Genomic DNA, 12,904 nt, shown 5'->3' on the forward strand with positions numbered 1-12,904 from the left:
ATAAAATAAAAATAAACCAAAATAAGTTAAAAAAACAAGGTCTTAAACGATGTTTATCGGGGTATAATTTATAACTTACGTATAGTCCTAAAGGAAAATTGTTCTCTCATATATATACAATTAGCCTTCTCTTTGTCAATGCCTCTATTAAATGACTGCAAAATTTACCCTTATTAATAATCTATTCTCAAACATAAACACCTAGGGCGTGTTTTTTTGTTCTTCGGTAGTGAGCCAGAAGAGGTCCATTTCTGTTTTTTTGTATAGGGAAGATCTTCTGGCTCTCTTCCACCTCTTCTTTTTTGATAGGTAGTTTAGACGGCAGAGATACATAACAAACATGGCGTCGTTTAGTATAAATGACATTAATAAATTTATGAATGCAGATATATTAGAATGTGAGCTGTGTTATAAACGTTTTTATGGTATGACAGTCTTAGTAGGACATCCCTGTAGCACGATAAGCTGGATAAATATAAGAACTACACGGACAATAACACTTAAGGGACGACTATTTGATATTCTAGGGAAGGGATTTTGATTAATTGGTGTTTAACGCTACTTTCAACATTAAGTAGGGCTATTCCGTGGTGGTCAGTTTACATTTATAGATGAAGAATGGGGAAGGGAAGAGGGCATTATTAACTTTTTTAATCTGTCGCTAATTATGCCTATTTATCAGCTCTTACCAGCCAACCATATTCATATATGAAATCCTCCTGCCCCCCACCCGGCCAACTTAGTAAATGAATGAATATCAAATGGGGTTTCTTCTTATTTAACACAAGTTTAAATTGATTGATTGTTTGTTGCTAATTTTTAACGCCTAGTGACAAATATGCATAAATAAAGACGAAGAAATGTATGATTGCTAATGAGGCAACTATCCACCGGAGTTCAAATATGAAGTGGATGTAAGCAATTATAGGCAACCGTAATTACGGCCTTCAACAATGACAAAACCCGATACTGTCAAAAGGCCCGACGTGAAAAGTGTGAGAAACAATTCAAATGAAAAAACTAACAGCCTAATTATACATAACAAAATAATTTACAAAATATCAAATATGAGTCGAGACATGAACCAAGTTGAACGACAACAACTAAACTACAGGCTCCTGTCTTGGGACAGTCACACAAAGAATATGGCAATGTTGATATAAAAACGAAGATTGCCAATAAGACAACCCTCCACAAGAGACCAAATGACACAGCAATTAAGAGTTATAGGTCACCGTACGGCCTTCAACAATAAGCAAAGACCATACCGCATAGTCAGCTATAAAAGGCCCCGAATCACTAATGTAAAATAATTCAAACGAGAAAACTAACGGTCTAATTAATGTACAAAAAAATGAAAGAAAAACAAATATGTAACACAGCAACAAACGACAACCACTGAATTACAGGCTCCTGACTTGGGACAGGCACATACATACAGAATGTGGCGGGGTTAAACATGTTAGCGGGATCCGGCCCAACCAGCTCCCTAACCTGGGACAGTGGTGTAACAGTATAATAACATGTTTGTGAGCGCTCAACCCTCCCTGAAGCTGGGACAGTGGTGTAACAGTACAATATAAGAACAACCTGCACAAATCAATTGCAATTAGATTAACTCAAAGGATCGGTACGAGACACACAGAAAAAAAAACTTACATTAAGCCAATAGACACAAAGCACCGAAATAAGAGTATTTGCAATTACTGGAAGTTTGTTCAAAGCTAATTACAACTATTAGTACTGAAATAAATCTTGTTCTCCCAGACTGAAGTATCAATCAGTACACAACGGTGAACCAACGGATTTATTAAAAATAAAAAGAAGAAAAAACAGTCTGAGAAATGTCTGGTATACATTGTATACTTGCATATCGATCCATATACAATGAAAATTTTTGAAAAGTGGTGGTCCGAAGGTTTTGACCATCGAAATTATGCAATAGAAATAATAGTTAGGACCAGAAGATTTCACTTCAAGGACCACCAGAGAAAAATGATTTTGAGAACTTTCCGATATCTTTGCTTTATACAAAAATAATCCAGTTTGGTTACTTTAAAAAAAATGGATAGACAAGATGTCCTTTTTGATCATATTCGAGACAAACATTGACGAATTTTTGTGCAGTTTAAGATTATTCTTAAAAATCAAATAGTGGGGGTTTACGCCTGATTTGTCTAGCAAAATTGAGTTAGAGGAAAGAACAAAGAAAAATGTCACGAACAGAGCACACTTTTACAGTCATGTCTACCGGACGTATCTTAATTTTCTACAAAATCATCGTAAATTTCATTTAATATGTCATCCAAAATAACAAAAAATCTGCTATATTCGACGGCAAATTGAATTTTTGTTTTATTGATCTTCCGTAGAATATCTCCAGAAGAGGTCCAGATTCATTTTTTTGGACTCTTCACCAGAAGACATTCTGGAGATGTGCAGAAGAGACCAATAAAACACGCCCCTAGTATTGTATTCCATTATTTTTGTTGGGGTCTCGGTTGCCAAATGGTTTAAGTACTCCAACTACTGTATCACTAGCCTGTCAACACTGAGATTGTAAATTCATGTCCCGCAGGTGGCAGGTGCCTTTGATTTCAATCTTAATTGTCTAGGATCGTCAGTTTTTTTTTACCGAAGGTCGATGGTTCTCTCCGGGCACTTCGGCTTCCTACACTAATAAATATTGGCCGCCACTAAGTAGCCAACACTGCTGAAAGTGGCGTTAAACACCAATCAAGCAATCAAGCAGTCGTTATTTTTGTTAAATAAAATGTTGGAAAATCCGAACGATTGACCGAAAGCGCTAAGAGTTACACTAACGGGACGTCCAGTGCGTTCCATGCATATATATATATATATAATTCGTCTCAAATTTAGCCAAACAATGTTCTTCCCTCAGCGGGATTTGAACCCTTGCTTCTGTGATATCGTCGCTACTCCGCCTGCACTGTGTCCAGCGCCCTAGACCACTATAAAAATATAGCTTTCGTTAGTCGAGTAATGCCTTTCGTCGTCGCCTTTATCTAGGGCTGTAACACAGTACATGGTGTATAATGGCAAGTAGGATAGTATATCTTTCAGATGGTTTGTCCGTCGTGTAAAGGATGATAATGTAAATTAATTACCATACCGTCATATCAAATTATAATTTTATTTTTGTTATAATATATATATACGTCTAAACATGTGACAATTTTAGACAGACATTCTCCATCGGATAACCCGTAGTTATACAGGGCTAACACCATAATATATATATTATTCGTCTCAAATTTAGCCCAACAATGTTAGATCTGTAAATTTGTGTTTGCAAATTTTTGTTCTTCACTCAGCGGGATTTGAACTTTCTTTTGTGACATCGTGGCAACTCCGCACTATATATATATAAAGTTTGAGATGAAAATTCACCTAATTGTATTCATATATAACAATACATCACACAAACTCATTTTTACTATTATATATCAATTAATAGAATGTTCCTCAAACCAGTTCCAACTCTTGCTAGATAACCATGGCTGACATAGTAACAACAATAGTGCTATAAACAAATTAAAGATCGCGCAAAGGGGACATTCTATTAGTATGTCGTCGATTATTGAAAACAGATATTCATATCTTCAATCTTGGTGTCAATATATCAATTATAATTTCACCGTTTCAGAATCTAATGCATTTTTCGTAATATTTTCAAAAGCGTACACTTAAATGTTATGATTGGCTAAAATCCCTCCAAACAATTGAAATTAATCCAATGACGTGACGTTATTTTCATTTTGGGATACGACCAATGAAATTACCCATAGTTTTTTCAGATTCTTAAATGGCATATTGTTTTTTTTTATTTATTATTTGTCGTTTTTGAATGTGAACTATGATCCTTCTATAATATATATGCAGTTACCGCTATTTGGTAATCCACAGTAATCCACCTGGGTTACGTTGATCGATGCACGTTTCCAAGGTTGATACAGTTGAATTCTTTGGTTGTCTCTTGATTTTGACTATCTTATTATTGACTTGTATTTTTTCATTCTCCCATCTTAAACCATTTTAAACAGGTAAGTTTCGAAAATGTAGTCCAAAATTTCCACGTTTCGGTGATTACATGTACGGATACGAATACTGTATTAAACCAATTATCGGCCGATAAAGGGCATGTTACATATAATGATTACAAATAGGCATAAGTAAAAAAAAAACAATACTGATATGCTTATGATAATATGGATTTAACTATAGCAGTTAAAACCACAGTTGTTGCATATTTCGTCATTTTCACAAGAGAAAACTCAAATAAATCTGTTTTCTGTATTTAGATTTTTGAAATTATTAAATATATTCAAAGCAGAATTTAACATTACTTGTCGTTGTTGTTTGAATGCTGGACATTCCATCAGAAAATAAATTTCATCTTCAATTGAATTTAAAGAAAAAAAATACAAATTCATTTATCTTTGTCAATCTTTCAATATATATATTGAGACATGTGGTAGGATACTGCTTTACTTTTCACTTTACGTTCTTAATTTATTCCAAAGCAAACTGTCTCTGCAAACGAACATGTTTTAATTCCTTCAATTTTATGTAATGGTTATGCTAGTTACATGTATAGTCAGTTTGTTTAAATTGCCCTTCGTTTGGCTAGATGACCTAGGGGAAGGTCAGTCTTACCGTCAAAGTCAGTACGTTGGTCATTCAATCATTCATGAAATGACTGTTCTGGCTCTTATATAATGTGTACTGCATTTTCAATGTATCAGATAAAAGTATTTGTAGCTGTGCTTTGTAGTAAAAATGCAGTTAAAGTCGACTTATTTTAACAGATGGGTTAAGTATTTTTTGGAAGTAAGATTGCTTTTTCTGTTCACTATCCCTATATGTTGACAAAAAACATGTCTTCTTCCTTTATTCGTTAATTGATATTTTAATTGTTGACAATAATTCCACAACTTCTTAATCTATTTCGAAAAATCTGGGCGTAACTACATTTGTTGAAGTTGTTACGATTTTTTCCCGATAAAACTTACAAGAAATACACTAATTTGGTATGCAGAAAAGAGGCTAAAGATACCAAAAGGACATTCAAACTCATAGGTCGAAAATAAACTGACAACAACATGGAGAAAAAAGAAAAAAAAGACTAACAGACAAACAACAGTACACAAATCACAACATAGAAAACGAAAGACTGAACAACACAAACCCAACAAAGAAAACAAAATTAAAGTCATTAAGTTCTTACTTGATGATATTATGTTCATTTTCTTAGATAAAGTATAACGTTTAGTGATCAGTATTCCGGCGAGGACTTAGTGTGCCTCACATTGTTTTTTATTCTTGTACTTATATATGAATCACAATATTTGGTCGTAAAGACACAGAAAAACACTAGTAGACAGAAATTAAACAGCACCTACACATATTCAGGCGCTATATTATCTGTAAAAAATAATGGATACTAGTTCAGCGAAATGGACGCCACACTAAAATCCGAAACATACATGTGCAAATGAACCAAAATAAAAAAAATACACACACAAGACTAACAAATAGAGGTTCCTGACTTGGGACAAGCTCAAAAATTCTGCGGGGTTAAACATGTTTTGTGAGATCTGAACCCTCCCCCTATATATCTAGGCAATGTGGAATAAACAAACACAAAGCAATACGCACAGTCAAAATCAGTTAAAAAGAAGTCCGAGTCCGATGTTAGAATCTATACTTCCTTTGCTTTTAATATTTCAGTATTGAGGTAAACCAGAAGAGCGCTAAGAATTCATCTAGGTTATCAAAAACGATAATCTTATTTATTATTTATAAAGGTAACACACGCAATCGACAGGTGAAAATTTAGGAGGAAGAACTTGTGACAGGTCTATGTGGAACTAATGTTGTTCAGTCTACAGTTTGCTGTGTGATGGTTTGTAGGTTAGGTATTTACATTTATCTGTTCGTCTTTTGATGGTGGGATTTATTTTTATTTTCCTCCCTCAATATCCTCTAATATTTTAGGAGATAAATAGCAAAGGAGTGGTATATGGCATTCGTGTGTGTAGGTACAAATACTGAAAAGTTATCAAGTATTTATGGTTAACCATACTAATTAAAGTAAAAAATCGGAATATTACTTGACTCGTGGAAATGATAGGATATTTATGATTTACAAGATTATCTCTTTACTCTTAATTAAGATATTTTATAATGTTAATTTGAACAACGCAAAGTGTTAGAAGCATCGTTAAACCTGTATTATTTGTACAATTGATTTTTCATTACTCAGAATGAACGAGTGACTTCCAATACTAGCCTGTCTAACTTCCCTATGTGTCTGTTATATTCTGATTCACAAAATTTCAAAAGACATATACATATAAAATATATGTCGCAGTAGATATTTTATTCATATGAGTGAACGTTTGTCAATTTCAAACGAAATAATGCAATTTAATACTGTAAACCTAATGTTTTTCTTGGATGCTTTATTCTGCGTTTAGTTTTTTCAAACAGACTTCTAAGAGATTTGTTATCGCGATTTTTCTTATTGATATAAAAGTTTCACATATTCGCGACGAAATATATTCGCATTATTTTTCTAATCGCGAAAATAAAATCGCTCGTGAAATTTAGTTGGTTTACAGTGATCATTAGACAGAAGGTAAATTTTGACAATATATTTGTAAGATTACTTTGCCTAATTTAGTCTGTTATTTGTATTTATATTAACTCGCATGTGCGTGTTTCAATGCATAATATAGCATTACGGACTCAAGAAGAGGAAGGAAGATAAGAAAGGGACAATATACATAAGTCGAAAAAAAAAAACAACAGACAATATCCTTGCAAAAATAAAAACAACGGCATACAACAAACAACATTCGACCAAACACTACACAAAAAACTAAAATCTAAATCCTACAAAAACTGTAGGCGATCTCGTGTGCTCTGGAAGGGTAAGCAGATCCTGTTTTACTAAGTACTAAGCACCCGTCCTGATACTTATGGCAAGTATTTCAAATTCGGCGATTAGTCACAGTCGTTGGCATTTTAGATGATCTTGCCTTCGTACGTCGTTGATGTACAGCAGCCAATATTACAGTTTAAGACAGTATGATTTAAGATCTGCTTGTAATGTACTTTCAGCTTAAGCTTGCTTTCAATAACAACGTATATTCGATACTGAATGATTTGTTTCTGTTGTCCTTATCCAGTGATTTTGTTATCTTTTATACCGGTATAAAGAGTTCAGTGATTTTTTTACAAGTTTTTCAATATCTTTTTTAAGTTTTTATATTGTACGTTATTTAATGTTACTTTTGTAATTCCACTTATCAAGATTAACAAGGCGTGGAACGAGATCTCTGGGAAAAAAAGATAGTGTAATACTGATCTCCTCATGTTCATGTGCATGTTAAGTTACGAACTACATTGAATAAAATTGAGAATGGAAACGGGGAATGTGTTAAAGAGTCAACAACCCGACCAAAGAGCAGAAAACAGTGCAAGGTCACCAATGGGTCTTCAACACAGCGAGAAAATCCCGCACCTGAAAGACGGGCTTCAACTGGCCCCTAAAACAAAAAAGTAGTTATTTCTATGGTTTTTTTTTTATTCAGGAAATTCGAAGTTGGTGGCAAATCTTTGATATTATGATAAAATACTCTTCTAAATATTGTCACACATGTTCGCCTCGTTTCAATTTAGAGCTTGGCATATTGAATTGACATTTGTCTATATTAGTTGAAAACTGTTAAATTTCGATATGGGATTTATTTTGACAATTGAAAGTCGTTATTTTATACTTAGTAGTAAATACCGATAAATTGTATGTTTAATACGGTCAACGGCAATCGTGCTGTATCAGCCATCCGTGATGATATCGATATCAGTCACGGTTGCAAAGGCTTTATCACACCTTTAATCTGTATGACGTCACGTCATCAATATCAGTCACTGTTGCAAAGGCTTTATCAAACCCCTAATCTGTATTACGTCACGTCACGTGAAAAACATCTATTTGAGGTATATAATAAAGTGTATATGATATGGCTTCTTCAATATCACGCACCGTATCAACCCTCAACCAATATAATCCCTCGAGCAGAGCTCTTGGGATTATATTGGTGTCTCGGGTTGATACGGATGTGATATTCTCTATTTATATTACATTATATTGACACTTGTCTATTTGATGTTATTATACTTCATGTCAGATCTTGATTGGTTAATACGAGGGAGACAATTTATTTTATTATACTTCATGTCAAAATGCTAGATTTTTATTGGTTAATACGAGGGAGACAATTAACTCTATCCCATTGCAAATACTATATTGCCCTTCACGGAAACGCTTGCTCAAGTGTGCGCTTTAATACATACTGATGGTTGTTATGTTCAAGACGACATAGTTTATTACTTTGAATTTGAAATTTGATAGACAGTAATAACAGAACATTCAGTATAATAGATTAAATAACACATATTTGAGAGGGTGATAGAGCAGATTGTTACCCCTCGAAAAGACATTGTCAACCTTGGCTTCGCCTCAGTTGACAGTGTTTTCTCGGGGTAACAATCTGCTCTATCACCCTCTCAGCTATGTGTTATTTGTATATTGTTTTCCGGACATCTATGAATACATAAAAGAAACAGTGCACTTTAGTGTCATCGATACCATTGTAAAATATGATTAATGTGTTAAATGTGTGATTCATAGGAATAATAAACTGATAAATACACCAGGACAATTATCTAAGTATTCCACTGAAACAGTTAAATCACAGTGAGTTAAATGCTTTTATTTACCATTGCAATTATCATGGGACTCTTTTTAAATAATGCGATAAAGTTGATAAAATTGATTATATTATCATAATCAATAATGGTTTTTGCTTTTACTAATTCATTAGTAGAAACTGTGATGATTGTATGTCATATCAGATAACCGGCCAACATATACTGTAATGTTATCATTATAGTTCTATTGATGAGCTGTACAAAACAGGCTATTGAACATACTGATGTATTAAAATGAGCTCCCGAATAACCTGACTTATGAAAATAAGGATCCTGAATAGACTGATGCATGTGCAATGGGCTCCTTAATATATTGATGCAAGTCTCTGGTGGAGAGTTGTCTCATTGGCAATCATACCACATCTTTTTTTTTAAGAACCATAGGTTCATGAATAAATTGGTCCATGTAAAAAAGCCACTAAATAAACTGGTGTAGGAATAATCATTCTAATAAAAACTGATGAGTGTATATTTGGCTCCTGAATAGACTGGTGCATGATGAATAAGCCAATGAATGGCATGAGTCATATAATATACTAGTTAATAGACTGATGTATCTAGAATATGATAATAAATGGAATGATTCATCCAATAAATTCTCGGGAATAGACCCATGCATGTTAAAAGAAGAAAAAGAAAAAACAAAGGGACAGGTATCAAAAGTCGAAGAAAAACAGACAAAACCATGGTCAAAATGAAAACTAAGAAAAAAAATCAACAACAATTGACTACTAAAGACTTCACAGAAAAATAAAATTATTAGTTTCTACAAACTCAATCTCTGGTATACTTATAAAGTTAGCCTCTACTGCTTTACTTATGACACCCGACGAAATGCTGTGTAAACAATAAATTATTTCGACAAGCTTAAATATGACATACCTCTGTTCTATGAAAATGTCAAGCAAATAGTTGAAGGATAAATATGTTTTAACAAGTTTGAACTCGTCACATGCTTCGTTGAAAAGGTACCCCCTATCCGATTCTTACGAATTGAAGACAGAGAAAGTCAATTAAGGATCAAAATCAGCACCAAAAAGTAGCTACATTATTAGGAATCAGTATCACAAAACTTTACTTGTCAGCAAAGCGTAGAATGTAATGAAAATAAGATGAATTTGACCTTATCTGATTTCACTTTTGTTTTTTCCACCGCTTCAGGGGTACCTATATCCAGTGGTGATGCTACAGTGTGTTCATACCATCAAAATAATGCTCATTCTGTTATGAAACTGAACTCTGCGAAAACGAAATTATATTTTGTATTTATTCGTAAGGTATTAACGTTATTCAAACATCAAACATGTTGATGAAATCGAAATAATTAAAAAAAATATAATCAAATACAAACGGCCAAACTTTCAGTTTTAAATTATAGAAAAACGAGTAACTCGCTGTAATAACTCCAATGGATTATCCATCGTGAGGCAAGCAAGCTTATTTTATAATTAGTCCTTTTCGTTGGGTTCAAGCTTTTTTATTAGAGGACTTAGTTGATGCCTTAGGTTCCTGACGCAGTGGACACACAACATGTTTACATCATTTGACTTAGCTACTGATCAAACTAAACCAGGGCCTTTTTATATTTATATATTATACATGAAATTGATACCGGTCGAATGAGTGTTTTTTTTCCTTGTTTTAATCAGGAACATATATATATTGATATACTGTTCCCAGTTTTAATTTGACATGATAATCTATATATTATACAATGTATTATAATATTACTAGAATAATTATAACATTTTTCAGGAGACTTCATCCGTTTGATATACATTTTTTGTTTTCAACAAAACGTAATAATTTATATTGCGTAACTAAAACTTTGCTTTCTTAATTGAATAAAACATAAGATGTTATTTACTCGTGGTATTAAATAAAATGATTCTAATTTTGATGAATTAACGAAGGAATGAATGAATGACCTCGTTTAATTTAGCAATGAACCTCCATATATAGACATAAGAAGATGTGGTATGAGTGCCAATGAGACAACTCTCCATCCAAGTCACAATTTGTAAAAGTAAACCATTATAGGCCAAAGTACGGCCTTCAACACGGAGCCTTGGCTCACACCGAACAGCAAGCTATAAAGGGCCCCAAAAAGTGTAAAATCATTCAAACAGGAAAACCAACGGTCTAATCTATATAAAAAACGAGAAACGAGAAACACTTATGAACCACATCAACAAACGACAACCACTGAACATCAGGTTCTTGACTTAGGACAGGTGCAAACAAATGCAGCCGGTTTAAATGTGTGAATAGGCACCAACCTTCACCCTACCTGAAACAATAGTGTAACATCACAACATAGAAAGACACACTATAACATATCAATTGAAATGGCTTAACTCAATCAAAAGACATTTTAACAAAAACAAGTGAACATACACTGAACGAATAAATTTGATCTATGACACAATGTAAATAAAGGCAACAGTAGTATACCGCTGTTCGAAACTCATAAATCGATAGAGATAAAAACAAATCCGGGTTACAAACTAAAACTGAGGGAAACGCATCAAATATAAGAGGAGAACAACGACACAACAAAAACACAACATTAAAATGTAACACACACAGAAACGAACTATAATATAACAATGGCCATTTTCCTGACTTGGTACAGGACATTCAAATACAAAATTAATAAAACAAGGGGGTTAAATGTTTTACAATATGAAAAAGACAACCATAACCTTGGACAAAATGCCGCCAAATAAAATAACGTACACAGGTAAATAAAAATAATTTTGTTGTAAGATATACATGGAGTACGGAAATAATTTTTACAAAATAAATAATTTTGTTGTTCCTAGTACGAAAACAAAAGTGAAAATTTATCGTCATACTAAACACTTATCAAAGGTGGTATATATTAAAAATAGTGAGGCTAGATATAACACTGAATAAGTAAACATTAAATAACAAAAATACATTACAAATTGTATCAACAGGTCAAACTAACACGAAAGTACGATTTGAGAGTACTCGCAGTTACTGAAAGCTAGTTAAAAGCCTAAAACAATTAATAATAAAAAATCATGCATCAGAGACTAAAATCAACTAAAACACATCCCAGGATTTAGTGTTTTAACGTCATGGACAGTCAAAGAAGACATGACTTGTGCAATGCAAAAATAAAAGTATCGACAGGCAGTAGGATAGTAAGAAGTTACCGGTAATCTGTTAAAAAATACGTATAATGTAATATATAGATAGAGTAATCTTTATATAGAAAATGAACGTGGATGTGTATTTATACATCCTAAAAAACCGTTTGAGAAGAATACAAACTTAGTTATGTTTTAATCTGCTGATGACAAAATCGATATTTGTGCCAATGTAAACTATATTCAAAGATCTAATTACAACATATATTGGTAAGATAACCTTTACTTATAAGTTTGTTTAAAGATTCGATGAGTTTACACGGATCACATAGTGATTTCCGCGTTTTTAGTACAATATAACCGTAAAATTTAGGATGTGAAATACAGTTTTTAATAAGTTTTCTACAGGTACAGCCAAATTTACTAATCAAGTCTTTGTATCTATGAAAGAATTTAGTAAAAGTTTTAAGCAATTTATGGTAACGAAATCCCTGACTTAATAATTTACCAGTGATGCATTGATTACGCTCGTTAAAATCTATGACACCACTACACACACGGGCATAACTAACGAGTTGGGGATATATAAACAACGTATGATGGAGCCAAAGGAACATCGCTGTCTAAAAAGGGAAAATTAACATTAGGGAATGAAAAATTGTCTCTTTTGTCGTAAATTGTAATAAGGAGTTTCCCTTTAAAAATTGAAATGTCTAAATCTAGAAAAGGACAACTACTGCTGTTTATGTTCGATTAATTCAAAGTAAGTTCCTTTGGATAAATTTCGGTAGTATATTTAGAGAACTCTGGATTATTTAACGAAAACATATGTAACAATGACGTGTCTTTACTGAGTTTGGTCATAAACTAAGATTCATAGCAATACAGGAATAAATCTGCTATTAAAGGGGCGCAGTTAGTGCCCATAGAAATACCTACTACCTGTCGATACATTTTATCGCCGAAACGTACATATATGTTGTCTG

This window comes from Mytilus californianus, unplaced genomic scaffold (genome assembly GCF_021869535.1).
Source record: "Mytilus californianus isolate M0D057914Y unplaced genomic scaffold, xbMytCali1.0.p SCAF_4, whole genome shotgun sequence".
NCBI classification, from domain to species: domain Eukaryota; kingdom Metazoa; phylum Mollusca; class Bivalvia; order Mytilida; family Mytilidae; genus Mytilus; species Mytilus californianus.